This window comes from Hemicordylus capensis, chromosome 2 (genome assembly GCF_027244095.1).
Source record: "Hemicordylus capensis ecotype Gifberg chromosome 2, rHemCap1.1.pri, whole genome shotgun sequence".
Lineage (NCBI taxonomy): Eukaryota > Metazoa > Chordata > Lepidosauria > Squamata > Cordylidae > Hemicordylus > Hemicordylus capensis.
The window spans coordinates 199,201,951-199,219,466 of record NC_069658.1 but is presented as its reverse complement, the minus strand read 5'-3'; the positions used below and the strand labels follow the sequence as shown (position 1 = coordinate 199,219,466).

At 47.5% G+C, this 17,516-nt stretch overlaps 1 protein-coding gene across 9 annotated transcripts in view; it reads right to left on the bottom strand.

The window, feature by feature from the left end:
• The window catches only part of ZNF385A (zinc finger protein 385A), a 243,799-nt gene that overhangs the window by 92,566 nt on the left and 133,717 nt on the right, over window positions 1–17,516 (bottom strand). The window contains exon 1 of one of the 9 annotated variants that reach the window (XM_053296657.1): window positions 3,748–3,880. The exons of 6 other annotated variants lie outside the window; for them this stretch is intronic. The gene's annotated coding sequence lies outside the window, so the exon portion shown is untranslated. Of the gene's footprint in view, window positions 1–3,165; window positions 3,290–3,747; window positions 3,881–17,516 lie in introns of those variants that run through there. 2 more of the 9 variants (XM_053296660.1, XM_053296661.1) reach the window with 2 other exon arrangements.

Genomic DNA, 17,516 nt, shown 5'->3' with positions numbered 1-17,516 from the left:
TAACTACATCTTGTCGTGACACCCAACAAGCAGAAAACCCATGTTCAGCAGATAACAGCTCAAAATAATACCCGAGCCAGAAATAGCCGCCCCGGTCTTAGCATCTGACCCTGGCACCCAGGACAGAGGTAGGGACGTGCTTGCCTTTCCTGGGCTTGGGAGAGACTCAGGCCTGAGGTGGGGCAGGGAACCTTGGGCAGGCCTGTACCACTTTGGCGACAACAGGGGCGTGCATGATCTGAATGCTCCCCTATCCAAAAATATTCCCTGTCCATAGAAAACTAGCCTGTCAGGGAGACAGCTAGGCTAGAATCCTTACCCCTGCTAGTTTTCTATGAGCAGGGGATATTTTTGGATGGGGGACAGTGTTCCCTCTAACAGGAATTCCCAGATGTTGTTGACTATAACTCCCATAATCCCCAGCCAAAGGCAACTGCAGCTAGGGATGTTGGGAGTTGTAGTGAACAACACCTGGGAATCCCTGTTAGAGGGAACACTGATGGAGGAGCATTCAGATCATGCAAGCCCCTGCTGTTGTCCAAAGTGGTACAGGCCAGTCAGAGGTTCCATGTACCACCTCAGGCCTGAGTCTTTCCCAAGCCCAGGCCAAAGTGTCCCTACCTCTGTCCTGAGTGCTGTGTATCCCTGCACATAGTAAACTAGCCTGTCAGGGAAATGGCTAGGCTAGAATCATTACCCATGCTAGTTTACTATGTGCAGGGACACACACACACACACGCCCATGTGTGCACACCCACACATACTCTACACACACACACACACACACACACTCCATAAATTATGCCTCTTTTCCCAGTGCATTGAAACAAAGACACTCCCATCCCCATAAGAAATTAATCTCCCAACAGAAGGGAAATGACCTCTCCATTTCGGCATATTACAGCCTGCTTTTTCAAAAGCCACAAGCGTTCTGCCGCTTTGCAATCTGTCCCCACTGAATACAGGATGTTTCCCTTATGGGATTGCACCTTCTGCATTACCTTCTGGAAATAGCATGTTAGAAGCAAAGGAAAGGCTGTCTGCAGCAAGGCAGGCGAAGAGCCAGAGGACTCCCAGGGCTTGTTCTCATCCTTGGGAGAGGTGCGGTGGAGCCCAGTGTGTGTAACCATGTTTCCCAAATGTCTGGCTGCTGAAGACTCCAGGAGCACATGACACTCTCAGTGGTTTCTATGTGTGGAAAAGCAGGCATTGCTCTTCCATTGAGCTGCTTGCTCTAGGTGCTTTCTGTGCAAGTCACTGTTCTGAACAGGCCTCTTTTGAATGGGAAGAGGGAAACAGCAGTGCAGAGAGCCTCCTCAGAGGGCGGCCCATTCTGCTAAATCAACAGTGAATGATCTGATGGCATCTGATGCAGACACACAGCAGACTTACCTGTCTCCAGCAAAGGCATATTGGAAGGAAACAAGGCCAGAGCTGTGACTCATGCAGAGACCCAGCAGGCAGCCTCCTTTGAGGCCAGGTACTTTGGGGCTCACTGCCGCCTCTTGTTATTTAAGACATTCCTCATGGCAGATGGACAGTTTTCTTGTGGCACTGGCACACAATTTGGGAACTACCGGCATGTTATGGGTGTGGGTTTCCAGAGAACTAGGGCTCCTGGTTTCTATTCCCAGTTCAGGGAATATGTCCTGCACTTATGGAGTGTGCAAGAAAGGGAACCAGAATTCCTGGGTTCTCTTCCCCAACCTGGAAAGGAACATGATGCCTAGTAGCTATAGCAGGGATAGAGGTGGTGATAATTTGGGAGCCAGAGTCCCCTCGTTTTGTTCAAACTCAGGGAAATGAGAGAGATCCAACAATGATGATTGCACTGGGAGAGTGGGAGGCCTGGAAGCCCAGACCCACATCTTTCTAGGAAACGAATTGGATTTGAGTGGGCTGCAGGGGCCAAGAGCCAAGATCCCCATTAGGTCTCTCTTCCCAGCTTTGGACAGTTCTGCCTTCTTCTCCCTCTTCCTCCTCTGCTGCCTGCCCAGAGTGTTATGAGACTGAACAGTTGCAAAGCATTTAAGATGCCAGGATGAAAAGGAGCCAGAGTGGGATGGCTGCAGCGGAGGGGAGGGGGAGAGAATGAGAATCAATGAAGAATAGCAGCAGGGAAGCCAGCTGCCAGCTGAAAGGATCAGAAGAGGGACAGGGAATCTATAACAACATCTCAGGGGCAGGGATGAGAGGGTGGCAGGAGGGCTGCAGCATTTGCAGGAGACAGCCAAAAGAGTGGGGTGTGACATGAAAGCGCCTTGATATCAGGTGTGGATTTATTATCATCTGGGAATGGGAAGGTAAAGGGATGGAGAGCAGCACTGCCCTCTAACAGGGATACCCAGATGTTGTTGACTACAACTCCCAGAATCCCCAGCTGCAATGGCTTTCGCTTGGCGATTGGTGAGTTGTAGCCAACAAAGTCTGGAGAATCCCTATTGGAGGGAACATTGATGGAGAGGCAGGAAGGGCCATGAAGCCCCTCAGTCAGTGTCTCATGGGTAGATGTGAGTGCACACACTGGATGAGGGAGAAAAACACAGCAAAAGTTGCCCTAGGTAAGTGGGGCTGTTAAGGGTCCCACAACTTATCAGCGGCTAAAAGGAACATGGAAGCTGTGACCTTGAGGGTGAGAAGAGGGAAAGAGGTCTCTTGTGCATATGCTCTCTGTATATACATATATTATATATCTGCAATGCACACAATACAGGGCTACCCTTTGATTATGAGCACCGCTCAGGCAAAGAAGCAGGAAGGGAATACGAGCCAGGCCTGTCACTGGACCCCCTGTGCGAAGGCACCTGTTTGCTTCAGAAGACGGACACTCACAGTATCATAACTGAGTCACAGGGACAGAGATCTTCACACACACTTGCCTCCAAGGTCCTAAGCATAGCTGAGGTTGGCCACATACACATCTGCCTCCAAAGTTGGTGGGGAATAAATGAACAAATGGTGGGCTTTCTTGACTGCAGGGAAGTGATAATATTCAGTATTTGGCAAGGCGGGTACAAAACGCAACAGAGAGAAAGGAACCACGGCTGTTCCCAAAGAAGCAGGCATCTGTTACAATGCTTCCCATTTCAGTTCCACCCCTGCCCCCCACCTCCAAAAAAGAGGGATTCATAAGGAGGCTTGAAGCCTGAAAACTTTCCCACTCACCACTGTCAAGCCCTATTAAGAAACCAAGGAAGGGCGTGCTTCCTAGTGGGTAGAGCAAAGTACCAGGATCCTTGTGCTCTTTTCCATAGCTGTCTCCAAGTTCATGTCAATGCCTCATTTTCACCTGGCGATGAAGGCAGGAAAAATCTTGCTTGGTTGGGAATGGGGACAAACTCCCCCTCCGGCTGCTGCAGAAGTAGAGTCCCTGCTGCAGGAGGGATTATTCCTTTGCTACCCGCCCCCCACCCCCCCATCTATGCTTGCAAACTTTGCTCACAGTTCGAGGAAAGCCGGGTGCAGGGAGTGAAGAGCCAGGGCTGCCTGTGCAAATTTTCGGGGAGGGGCGCGCGGAAGAGAAGCTACAGTCTGGACTGGAGTGAAGAGAAGAAAGCGAGCTGCCGGCTCCCTTTTACAAGAGCCGGGTCCAAGGCGGCAGTGCACAGCGAAGGACAGCGGCTGAATGGAGAGGGAAAGGGCGGCAGTGCCTATCTGGCACACACCTGGGGAAATCCCCTGCAGTGCCCCGATCCCCCCGCCCCCTACCCCACTCTAATCCGGATCAGAGCGCGCGCGCCCTCTTACCCCGTGCACCTTCACTGCGCTGCCCACTCCGGCCGAGTCCCCCAGCGCATCCCGGCAGCAGCGAGCGAGCTGAGCGCCCTCCTCCTTCCCAGGCCGGGGAGGAGCGACTCAGTAAGGCTCTCGCCTCCCTCCTCCCACCCGCTCGGACAAGGCCCTGCCATCCCACCACGAGCCGGCCATCGGCGGCAGCAGCAGCAGGATGAATTCTCATCTGCAAAACATGCACTCAGCACGGCGAGCTCCTGCAGGCCTTTCTGAGAAGGGCGCACTGGAGAGGTGCCCTCTCGCTGCATCCCCTCCCTTGGAATCGCCTCAGTGGTCCACTTTCTCCCACTCAGGGCTCAGTTGTTCGAGCCAAGGATCAGCCCCTGAATCCATCTGCAGGGCTAAGGCAGCCCTGTGACGGAGGAATTGAAGGCCACGAAGCAGGCGCAGAGCTTTTTCTCCTCTCGGGCCATGACACAGTGGGGCTTTCTCCAAACCTTGATCTATTCTAAAAGAATCATTGTAATAATAATAAAAAACATTTCTGCAGCACTTCAACACATCTTCCTACACCCTCCCCCCCCCATTCCCCGCCCTGGAAAGCCTTCGCCAACATCCCAATCCGAGTTTCATAATGTTAAAAATGAAGCCTTTTGATAAATAGTTCACCAGTCCTTACAACATCATAGCACGGAGGCCAGTATCCTTCTCCACTATTGCAGATGTGGGTAAGGTGAGGCTAGGATGGTACCGAAGGCCAGGTATTGATTCTGTGAAGTGAGATTTGAGCCAAGGACTTCATGGCTCATAGCCTGAAGGGCAGGAGCAGAGCTATAATTGAGCAGATGAGTTCAAAGAACCCAGGCCCCGCCCAGCTCCTGAGGGCCCCTCAGTGCCACCCCTCCCCATTTTCTTCATTATCTCCCTCCCTCCTCACCTATCTACGCCTCTGCTTAAGGGGCAGTCTTATCCACCTTTATGCAGAAGCAAGTCCCATGTGTTCAACAGGACCGATTCCTACCAAGCAGCCCCCCAAATTATTTTCAGTGCCAATATGTATCACTTGTAAAAGGAGAACAAGCAAGAGAGCCACTGTGCACGTACAGAGCACATTTTATATAGTTCATAGGCAGGCTTCAGCACCGAAACTCCTTTACAGATTAATCATGGGTCTAGATTCCTAGATTAACCACTTCAAAATAATAATAATTTATATGGGCAATCCCTGGAGACTCATGGGCCAACCAGAAGCTCTAAAATCCATCTCACCCTTTTGCTAACCTTTGTATGAATCAAAGCATTGGCTTTTCTCTCCTCCTAATTATACAGTGCCTCTGATATGCAAGCAGGGTTGCCTGGAGCCCTGCCAGATGGCAATTTTACTTTGGAAGGGCAGTGTGCATTTGCACATCGGCCAGATTCACGTCTAAGTCCCTGTGAGTTATCGTGGAGCAACGATTCCGGTTTTTCATTGTGCATTGGAGCTTAGCTCAATTTATGTCAGGAATAAAAAAATTCCACTACTTGGGTCGAGTTTGGGAGCAAATTCGAAATATGCCCCATAATTTGCACGATTTCACCCTTCTTAATCCCTCAGTTAAGCCTGCTGTCTGGGAAAGGCCCTGGTTGGAATGCAGGGACCCCCACTTTGCCTTTAGTGCCCCACAAGTAGCAGGAGAGGATAGTGCTGCTGGGCTTCCCTGTTCCCCCCAGCCCTTCTTCGTTCCCAGGTCCTCCTGTGTCATGCCTCGCCCTTTATCACTCCTCCCCTAGGAAGCAAAACTGAAGGTCTTGCTTGCTTTAGCAAATGGGGGAGACCAGTGAGCAGGACACCACAGAGATGATGGAATAGGGCGGAAGGTACAGTGGTGACAACTTTCCCCACTGATTATGGTTTGTTGTATCTGGTCTTCCTCCAAGTACAGAAAGGGCTGCATGGGGTCCCCCATGTTGCATCCTATCCAAAGAACAACATGTACCGTTGAAAGCAAACAATGCAATCTCCAGATTGCAACCTGGCTATGCTATTTGCAAGCGCTTTAAAACCTTATGGATGGATATTATAAGGCAGGATATGCCCCCCTCATTAATACTATTGTTCCTGTTCTGGGACACACCAAGGTTAGTATACTCGAGAAAAAGAGGTGGCTGGTGGCTAATCTGTTAATTACAGCAGCATATATATTTAATTGTCAAATATGGGACACTATGTCAAGACCCCATGAAAGGAGAATGGATACAAAAGGAGCGGCATTCCATACTTTTGAATAAACTGATAGCATAGATTTCCCTCTCCAATTATTCCTATAAGACAGTTTTCCTTGTTTCAGGAGCCATGGTTACTGTTGATCCAGTAAAGGTAAAGTGTGCTGTCAAGTCAGTGTGGACTCCTGGCGACCACAGAGCCCTGTGGTTGTCTTTGGTAGAATACAGGTGGGGTTGACCATGGCCATCTCCCGCACAGCCTGAGATGATGCCTTCCAGCATCTTCCTGTATCGCTGCTGCCCAATATAGGTGTTTCCCATAGTCTGGGGATTTGAACCGGCAACCTCTGGCTTGCTAGTCAAGCCATTTCCCTGCTGTGCCATTATTAGGTGGCTTAATACTATTATAATAATCAGTCTGCCTAACTGCAATATAAGATGTGAAAAAATGTAGAGCTGGTGTAATATTATATTATTTACTTTGAACATTTGTATAACTGCAAGATTATCGTTTCAAGTATAATATGGTTTAATACGGAATGTGGAACTTTTGTATCTGGATTCACATTTTTAAAAGATATTTATTTTTTAAATGTGTGGAGCCATGTTACAGTATTCAGCCGCATACCACCACCAGCGGGTCACTACTACTCTCATTTTATAGACATGAAACTGAACCCCGACGTTTGGTAAGGCAACAATGCATGGGAGAAGCGGGACTTGAACTCAGCTCTCAAATCCACTCCTTCATTGGACCATGTCCACCTGACCATGCCTTAAAGCAGAGCTGCACAACTTTGGCCCTCTGGCTGTTTTTGGACTATAGTTCCTATCTATCTATCTATCTATCTATCTATCATCATATTTTTATACTGCCTGATATGTAAATCCCTAGGTGGTGTACAAATCCCAGCATTAAAATCACAGGTTAAAATACATAAAAACATGATAAAAACAATATAAAACAAATTTTAATAATGATTAAAATTCTAATTAAAAGCTTGCGAGAACAGGAAAATCTTGAGGGTCTTCCTGAAAACAAACAGAGAAGGAGATACTCTTATTTCAGCAGGGAGCATATTCCAAAACCCTGGGGCAGCCACAGAGAAAGCCCAGTCCTGAGTATCCACCAGACAAGCTGGTGGTAACCGGACCTCTCCAGAAGATTGTAACAGGTGCCAGGGTTTATGACAAAAGAGGAGCTCTCTTAAATAGCCTGGACCCAAGCCATTAAGGGCTTAATAGGTAATAACCAGCACTTTGTATTTCACCCGGAAACATATCGGCAGCCAGTGCAGTTTTTTCAAAATCGGTGTTATATGGTCCCTTCGTGTTGTCCCAGAGAACAACCTGGCTGCCACATTCTGTACCAATTGTAGTTTCTGGACTACGTACAAAGGCAGCCCCATGTAGAGCACATTATAGTAGTCAAGTCTGGAGGTTACCAGCCTATGTACCACTGTTTTAAGTTCATTCACCTCTAGAAATGGATGTAGCCAAAAATGGATGTAGCCGAAGCTGATAAAGAGAGCTCCTGGCCACTGCCTCAACCTAAGAAACCAGGGAGAGCTTTGGGTACACTGGTTGATAAGCTTAGTAGTCCAGCATCTGCAGGAGAGCTGAAGTTGCACCGCCTGCTCTAAAGTTTCATAAAACTGAAGGTTTGGACACTTTACAAGGCCTTCTATGCCTACCAAGTCACCAGTAATTTGGAGGTAGGAGGAATGCAATGCAGGCAGATAGGGTTATAGTTTTTTGGGTTTTTTAAAAGTGGAGATGGGAAGAATCCAGACAAGTTAAACACTATAAGGCTGCAAATTTTCTCAGAAGTAACTTAGCAGTATACACTAAGATTGCACTAGAAGGCTGCAAGGGTAAGCTTTCCTATATTGTAACTAATGAGATGGACTTATTATTTATGATGATTATTATTTATTTGATTTCTATACCGCCCTTCCAAAAATGGCTCAGGGCGGTTTACACAGAGAAATAATACATAAATAAGATGGCTCCCTGTCCCCAAAGGGCTCACAATCTAAAAGAAACATAAGATAGACACCAGCCACAGTCACTGGAGGTACTGTGCTGGGGGTGGATAGGGCCAGTTACTTTCCCCCTGCTAAATAAAGAGAATCACCACATTAAAAGGTGCCTCTTTGCCAGGTTAGCAGGGGTTCTGGTAAGGACTTCTTAGTGAAAATGGTTTTGTATCCGTTTGCCAGTCTCACTGATTTCAATTAGAGAGTAAAGCACATGCTTAAGTCCTACTGAGATCAATGCAGCCTAAAAGTTCTTAGGTTACAGAAGATTATGTCCAATTATATTAATTATTATCACCCATAAATAACTCATTCAAATATAGAAAGTGCCATACAACCTTTATTTAGAATCGCAACTGATGGGGCAGGAGGGAACTCAGCAGGGTCTGCTTCTGGGCCTTTAAGAACAGCTTGATATGCAGAAATCAGGATATTTTCATCAATGAAGCTCTTTCCAGCCTGGAGGTAATCATTTTCAGTGGCTGATCTCTGCCAACAAATGGAGGGCCAACTCTCCTCAAGAGAGGAGGTGTGGATACCAGTCAAGGTCAAGCAAGACCCTGACTGAGCAGGATTTTTAATTTGGTCCCTCAGGTCCAAGTCCAACTGGATTCCACTGCCCTAAATCAGCAGTTTTGCTCAACACAAGAAGCCTCAAAGGAAAAGACAAACCCCACACAAATAGGCTTATTCAAGTTTGCAAGTCATTGAAAGAAGCTTGAATGAACGGAGATAGTCATTAATTTAGGTCAGTAATTCTCAGATTATGGGCCAGAACACCCTAACGTGTCACAAGGGAACTGTTTGTGGGCTGTGAGAAATATGAATAATAATTAAAGGATCCACACTTCAAGCATCCACTTTCAGAGGAAGTTGCCCACTGCAACTCTGCATGAAGTGCTCTTCTAGCCCTATCTCCTTTCAATCAACCTCTTCAGGGTTTGGTAATTCTGTCCTGTTTCTGCATTGGGAGCAGTTGCAACAACGCAGCAGAATGACCTGGACGCAGGAGGAGGATGCTTGTTGCAGCTCTCCATGAATCATGGCTCTGGGCTGGCCTCTTTTTATTGAGGAGACATGTGTGACTTATACAGTTAGGGCTGTAAGAGTGAAATGCACTTCCAGTTTTAACTCGGGGCAGGGGTGGGGGGAGGAGTGCACCTCAGCTATTAGAACGTACAAGCAGCCAAAACCCTGGGAACTGGGATTCTTTAAGAGGGCCTGTCTTCATGCAGGCCCCAGAGATTAATTATGACCCACTATATGTCTATCTTCCCTTTCCTCCAAGGAGCTCTGGGTCACATACGTGATTTTTGTCCCTTTCTCTACAGTTTCCTCACAACAATCCTGTGAGGCAGGTTGGGCTAGGAGAGGGTGACCAGCCCAAGGTTACCCAGTGAGCACCACAGCCAGATGGGGAGTTGGACCTGTATCTCTCCCATCCTAGTTCCAGCATATTAACTAGGACACAACACTGGCTGTCTCTGCAATGCACTCGCCCCATTCTCCTTGTGCCCAACTTGACAGGGAAAGAGAAGGAAAGAGAAGGATTTGCAAGGGAATCTATCTGGGTAATTTCCCACCTGCCATCTGCAGCAGTACAGTCCACAGACAGTTTGTGCTGCACTGTCTGTGCGAATGAAGCCCAAGCTTATTTCACATTTTCAAAGAGATAGCACACGGCTTTTGGACTTCTTGCATGACTCCCCCCCCCCCTTTGATTTTTACAATACTTTATTATTGGTGGTTTTATTGTTGCCGTGTTATATGTTTTTATTGTATTTGTGATGGCCCCGATGAATTTGTATATTATTATTTCTGTACTGTGCATTTTTATCAGTTTTTATTGTTTGCTGTGGTCCCGTGACTAATACAAATAAAACCTACCTATCTAATCCCTTAAGGCATGCACGTTATATCAGTGTTCTTCACTGTAAGGCCCAGGAACCAATGGCGACCCTCATCAACCCTAAGTGCGACTGCCTGTAGAAGTAAAGTAAAGTGTGCCGTCGAGTCAGTGTCGACTCCTGGCGGCCACAGAGCCCTGTGGTTGTCTTTGGTAGAATACAGGAGTTTACCATTGCCATCTCCCACACAGTCTGAGATGATGGCTTTCAGCATCTTCCTATATCACTGCTGCCCGATACAGGTGTTTCAGCAGGGATTTGAACCGGCAACCTCTGGCTTGCTAGTCAAGTCATTTCCCCACTGTTCCATTAAGTGGCTACCTGACTCCTTGTTGATTGGGCCTGTGTGAAGCCTGGGCCAAAGGTGAATACTCTGCACAGTCCCCCCGGCACCATGCAATGGCAACGTTTCCAGCATCCTGTGCTCTGCTCAGGACCAAGGGACTCCTTTAAGGGACTCTTCAGCCCTTGCGCCATCTTGTAGGCCTTCCCAGCGCTTTCCCCATAGAGTTCCCCAGTGCAATACTGTGTGGAGCTCCGTATAGTGGGAAATGGCTCTCACACTGGAGGGGTTTCTTGTATTGCCAAAGTGGCCCCTGCTTGAAAAACAGCAGAGAGCTCACTGCACTAGATGGAGATTGAAGTGCCCCTGCCCCCACCGCCTGCCCGAGAAAATGAGGCAGCTAATCCATTGTTGATTACTCAAGCACCATTCCTACTTTCCAATGTCACGTTTTCACTGTGTGGGCCCAGCAGCCACCTTCTATGAGGTTCTGTGTGCACGTACCAATCACTCCAATGGAATTAGTGGTTCAGAGTAATATTATTATTTTACATTTAATATCCCGCTCTTCCTCCAAGGAGCCCAGGGCACTGTACTTCATACTTGAATTTCTCCTCACAACAACCCTGTGAAGTAGGCTAGGCTGAGAGGGAAGTGACTGGCCCAGAGTCACCCAGCAAGTCTCATGGCTGAATGGGGATTTGAATTCGGGCCTCCCCGGTCCTAGTCCAGCACTCTAACCACTACACCACGCTGGCTCCTAGTACTGAGTATTACTGAGAAGGGACAGGCCCCTACGATGCAGAGCTGGGTAAGCCCCATACTGGACTGAGTTGCTGCCACTTTGCAGCAGGTGCAAACAGAACTACGTGATGGGAAGAAATCCAGCATGCAGCTCTCCAGTCGGCTGCCTCGCTCCACTCTGTGCTCCAGAGACCGCTGGGTGCACCAAAGGGCTTGTTGCAGGAGGAAGGGGAAGGATGTCCAGGCAGTGCTCTTTGCTGTCAGAAGAGGAAAGCCCACCAGAGCATCCCCTGTTTTCATCTGTGAAAGGCTGGAGGAGGAGGAGGAGGAGCATTTGCCATGCTCGGGGGGAAATGCACTTGAGGCACGTGGCCCAGCAGCCCCACTGTCGATAGGCACCCTCCCTGCACCCAAAGAGAGACACTTGATACTCCTGGAACAGCTAATCCAAACCACATCTGATCTGCATAAAAACAGTAGGCCCCTCCCCCTTCACCACTCTCCAGTTACCAGGGGATTTCACAAGCATCCAAGGCTCCTCAGGCCTTCCCATCTGAAGGGAAGGGCAAGCCGGCTGAGGTCACAGGGCCACTTGGCTCCTTGAAACAACCAGACTCCGAAGGCCAAACTGGATGCAACATGAACGTTCTGTGACTGGAGCTCCCAGGGTCTTTTTGTTTTTCAAAAGACATAAGAGCAGCCTTACTGGATCAGGCCCATGGCCTATCTACTCCGGCATCCTGTTTCTCAGAGTGGCCCACCAGATGCCTCTGGGGAGCCCACAGACAAGAGACGGAGGCAGATGCCCCCTCTCCTGCCACTAAGCCTGGAGGCAGCCTATAGCCGTGACGGCGAGATATTTGGATCAGAGCCATGGCATGGAGAAGAGCGGGTTCCACCCTTAGCCCCCACAGTCATTCTCCAAATTAAATCCCCCTCTCCCTTAAGCTGCTATTGCCCACAGAAGCTGGGAGGGGGGCTTACAATCATTTGGGGGGGGGTGTCATAGCATAGCCTTTTATTTCGGTCTTTGACCAACATAACAGCAAAATAGACAAAAACGGTTCAATCTACTCCTACAAAATAATAAAAAGTCCCTACTTTAAAAGTCCCTACTTATTACTTAGTATAATAAGTAGAGGAAGCTAGAAGTTAAAACTATGAACATAAAACTATATATAAAAGTTAGTCCACACTAATCATGTTTGTGTCTGTAAGTGCATCCCTCCAATGCTAGTGACAGCTGTGAGGGGGGATTTGGGTGGGAGTTGTGCTATGACAGGGGAAAGGGCTAGCCCTCTCTCTCCATGCTCAAAGTAGCTCCCTCACTTTCAGCTGCTTTGCAACTTCCACATCCTGCGTAGCTTGGCCCTAGAATCAACCCCTTTTAACTTGGCAAAGAGGCACCTTTTAACGTGGCGATTCTCTTGATTGAGCAGGGGGAGAGTAACTGGCCCGGTCCACCCCCAGAACAGTACCTCCAGTGACTGTGCCTGGTGTCTATCTTATGTTTCTTTTTAGATTGTGAGCCCTTTGGGGACAGGGAGCCATCTTATTTATTTGTTATTTCTCTGTGTAAACCGCCCTGAACCATTTTTGGAAGGGCGGTATAGAAATCGAATAAATGATGATGGATGATAGATGATGATGGATGATGATGTTAGGTTTGCCATTTTCCACCCCCATCTTTAAAATCACCCTGCCACAAGGAAATTAAACAGGTGAAGCTTTTCCTATCCCTTCATATCAGGAAAAATCCACCTGCTACATTTCTGCCAATTATGCAACTATCAACTGCACATGATTCCCGCTAGGAAAAAAAGTTGGCAACACTAATTTTGCCTCCCCCCACCCACCCACAATTACAGTCTGAAGCACAAAGTGGGCAAAAGGATCAGTGGGGCAGGAGGTGCAACAGCCCCACCTTTTCTCTTGGTGCCTCTAAAAGGAAGCGGTCATCTCTTGGTGAAGACAAGGCAAAATCCAGTTCTGACACGTTTTTATTTATTTAACTATAAATAATTATTAATTTGTTAACTGCTCTTCTGCTGAAGCTCTCAATGCTTATGAAAACCATTTTTCAAAGAACATAATGCAAGACATTAAAGCACACTCTAATTCTCTTCTCATCCGAACCCTAATTTGGACTGATGCCTGCCATGGCATGAGCAGGCCTGACTGTTTCCCCCACTCATCCAGCCCTGACCCAAAATGACCCCCAGATGCTATTAGCCACGGGAGGGGGGGACTTATTGGGCTTCCCTCTGTGGTTCTCAGCAGCTTGAGAGAGTGATTTAGGGGCCACTGAGTGGGGAAAGGTTTGGACCCTCGTTTCCACCCTCCCTACACCAGGGCATCAACCCAAATCAGGGCTCCTACACCTGCTTTTACAAAAAGAAAATGATATGCGAAGTTCCAGTCACAGAAATCCAGCATAACGTGTAATCTGGCCCTAGGCATCAGGAGGCCAATCCAGGAAATATGGTCCCCAAGCCTGGAGAGCATAGCTGGGCCATTCTCCTAACCCTCTTCCCACTCCATTTACATACCTTTTGGTGATTATCAAAGATGGCTGCTCCTATAATAATGCAGGGGTTTGTAGTGTGTACTTGCCCCCTGAAAGTTCTGATTCTTCATCTGAAATGCCCTTTCCCATTTTCTCCACCAAATTCTCAGATGGCAAAAATGGGGTGCTAATTTTTGCCATTGTTTTTGCAGATTATCTGATGCATTTCTCAGCCCACTGGCAACCCCCCCACCCCCCACAGCCACTGAAGCTTCCTACAGACAGGTCATCAGATGAACTAGCTGAACAGAGGCCCACTGCATGGGGAAGAGCGAGAGTGGTCCACTGTCTCCTTCCCTGCTGTGCCATCCCTGGCCTTCATAATCACGTGGGGCTGGAAAATCCAAACTGGGCCCTAACTGCACAGTTTAAACTGCAGTTTAAAAAAATATGAACTAGCCCTCCATCATGACACGTGCTTAACCGAAAGGGCCCCATTCTGAGCAGCAAAAATGTGGGGATGGGACAATTCAGCATATTCAGGGGTGCACATGCAGAATTCTTAGAAGTTTTGTGGGAGGAAGCTTCGTACTGGTTAGTGGTGGCTGCAGGCATCCTTTCCTCCTTTTGAAAACACAATTTTATGCTGCACCTGGATAGCTTTCTTCTGCTGCTGATACTTCTTCCTGATTTATGTGTCCTCCTCTCCCCCACCCACCCCCAGTGCCTTTTCAGGCAGCAGCAGAAGCAGTAGAAGTGCTAGACCTCTTCCTAGCAGCTGAGTCCATCTAGCCAAGATGTTGCTGCATCATGACATAGCATCATTCCAGGAACAAAAATGGCAGCCAGATGGAACCAATTGCTAGGGAAAGGCCCTAGCCTTACAGCACTCTTTCTGTCGCTACCTGCAAAGGCACTGCATACACGGAAAAGGAAAAGGTAACCACCCCTTATTGTTGCCACCCACAAAGAGCAGTAAGGCCTCAAAACCTTCTAAGAATTTCTTACCCCTGAAAATTTCTCATTTTGTTTCTCTGCCCCGGTATCCTAAAATTGTGTGGAAATTGCTTCTAAGAGAATTTTCAGACTAGCTCTAGAAAGGCAGAGGTGAAACTGATTTCAGGCAAGGGGGCAGGAAGGAAAGGACAGCCAGGAGAGAAGAGTCTTGAGAAACAGCAAATGAGATTTTGCCATTGCCAGAGACTGGAAGCTAGACTGGTTGGGCCACACAGGGTTACTTCAGCTTGGCAAAAACGTATGATCTCTGGGGACCGCCAAGAGCAATATTTGAGATTATCCTGTTGTGCGCGCAAAAGAGTACTGAAGACTCTGTGCTCGGGAACACCCTAAAGTGAAGCAACCACATTCCCAGAAGAGTCTGGTGAAAACTGAAGAGGCTGAGCAAGAGGCTTTAGCTTCTTGTGCTGCTCCCATCTTGATACCTACCTATAGTGCTGGGAGGTATAGGGCTGAGAGGAGGATTGGCTGGGGTTTGGGACATACTCAGTGCCAAACAACATATTACACAGGAGAGCCCAACTGGGTGGTGAGGTGGGGGAAGTGAATGAGTGAGTGAATCCTCAGGGAAGGTTAATTTGGGTAAGGAAAACAGCCCCTCCTTCTGCACCACTGCTATTCCCCGAGCAGCTTCATTACACAAAAAAGATCCAATCACAGATCTCCCATTTGATTTTTGTTTGGCCCTCAGACAGGAGTTTCCACCTGGCACCAATCTGACCTGGAGAAGCAGATGAAGCAAATTCAACAGACATTTATATACCACTTTTCAATGAAAGCTCCCTAAGAGAGTGGTTTATATAGGTATAAATTATAGATATAAATTTATATAGATATAAATAAATATTGGTTTAGAAAGAAAGAAAGAAAGAAAGAAAGAAAGAAAGAAAGAAAGAAAGAAAGAAAGAAAGAAAGAAAGAAAGCTCCCAAAGGTCTCACAGTCTAAACAAGAAACATAAGATAGACATCAGCAACAGCCACTGGAGGGATGCTGTGCTGGGGTTGGATCGGGCCAGTTGCTCTCCCCCTGCTCAATAAAGAGAATCACCACTTTTAAAAGGTGCCTCTTTTAAAAGTGAGTGAGGGGATACCATCATGGCAGTGAATGAAGGCTCCTTGGCTTTTACCAATACAGACCTTGTAATCAATGTCCTAAAATGCAAGCCAGTACAAATTTAGGATCACAAAATGCAAGCCAAGTTTGCTTTAGGACTGTCAAGAGGCTTGTCGATTTCACTCTCAGATGCCAATTTAGAAAAACTAAGAAGCCCAATCAGCTGAACCCAGAGTGAATGGACACCACCTTGGCTCTTAAGAACTGGCATCTTGAGTAGGCCTTAAGGGCCACTTCACACATGAGTGGAAATTGTAGGCACGCTCATGTGCACACATCGTCTCATAGCTTATGAGAGGCATACTAAACTTTTGGGGTGCTGCATGTACAGACCATGGGGAGCCTCAAGGTGCACATGCAGAAAAAAGGAAAGACAACAGCCGACATCCTAACCAAGTACTTGCGGAAGGAAGCCATACTAGTGGAAAACTGTTGCACTAGCCACTTGCACCAAGATTGGAGCTGGCATTCCAGACCAGTGGTGCATTGCCTCAAGAATACTTGCACTCACACAGCTGTGGCATGTCTCATTTGTTTTAAAGGGAACTTTTTCGCAAATCCCTGTTTTTAGAACAACCGCATGATCTGAGGTTAGCATGATTTTGCTCGCTATGATTTTGCTCAAGCGCTTCATGAGTCAAATCAGCCCATGACTCTTGGGCATTAGAGGGGACAGCATGAGCCACATCTGTAACTAACTTGCCTTTCCAGAACAGGGCTTTTGTGCCCTTCTTAGTGGCACGGAATGGATCGTTACCAATGCTGCTGCTTCTCCTCTAGCCAGCACTGTGGGACTTCTTCCTGGCAAGCATCTCTGAAAAGCCAATCCCCTATGACCCTTGGAAGTCCCACCCAGGGTCTTCACATGAAAATATTTCAAGCTGATATTACCATGAGATAACTGGAGGGAAATGGATAGTTGAGCCTGGGGACATCGAGGAAAGGGTTGGATCAGGCCTCATTCCCAAGAGGAAGAGAAGGTCAAGAGATGCTTATTGTCACTAAGATACTCTTAGTGGCTTATCTTATTTCCCGATGCCATCAGTCCTATTCAAACATTATGTCTTGCCTGTGTTCAGATGTCTGTATGCAAGTACATGTTTTTGTGTGAATGACTGCACCTGCGTTCATCTTAAGAGTGAACCAGGGTACAAGCCCTCTGAAATGCACAATACAGATAGGAAGTGTACTGCTGAACCTGTGTTCAAAACAACAGGTGAACAGCTGTACCTGCGTACAGGTCTGTCCCTCTGTACAATGTACACAGATTGTACAAGTTCTGAACATACCATGTGAACAGGGCTACAATCACTGTGTCCAGCAAGCTTTGAGAGCAATAATATATGTAGGCTGAACGGCATTCACTTCACTCTTTAGCCTACGGCTTCTTAAAATGGGATACCTCAGGGGGCAGCTAAGAAGCCTGGGTTGGAAAAGTTAAGAGACAGGGAGAAGAGGCTAGCTTTCTGCAGCACCATAAACCTGGAAGAAGGAAGGGACAGGCAGTGGCCTCTGGCAACATGAAAAAGCAAAGCAGGGATGGATATGGATGGATGTGTCTATCTATATCAAAGCAAGAACAAGCATTACACACATTCAAAAATCTGGCAAACATTTCAAATTTTAGGAACCAAGATCTCAAGTTGTGGATTTCCTACACATCCATTTGACATTTCACACTCCCAAACATTGCATCAGCTCTACCTATTATGGGAAATTTTGTCTGGACCCACAGAACACACTGCACAGCTGGCCCTCTCAAGGAGAGACTTGACAGAAACAACCGGTCTTCGCTAAGTGGTGGATTGAGAAAGTGAGCAAGGTGTTTTCGTAGGGTGGTTTCTGGGACAGAGGACCGTTTCAAGCCAGGAGACCCAGATTTGCAGCTACAAAGCTTACCAGGTGACCTTGGGAAAGTATAACCACCTTTTTATCTTCAGTCTAACCTTCCTCAGATGCTTCTTTTGAA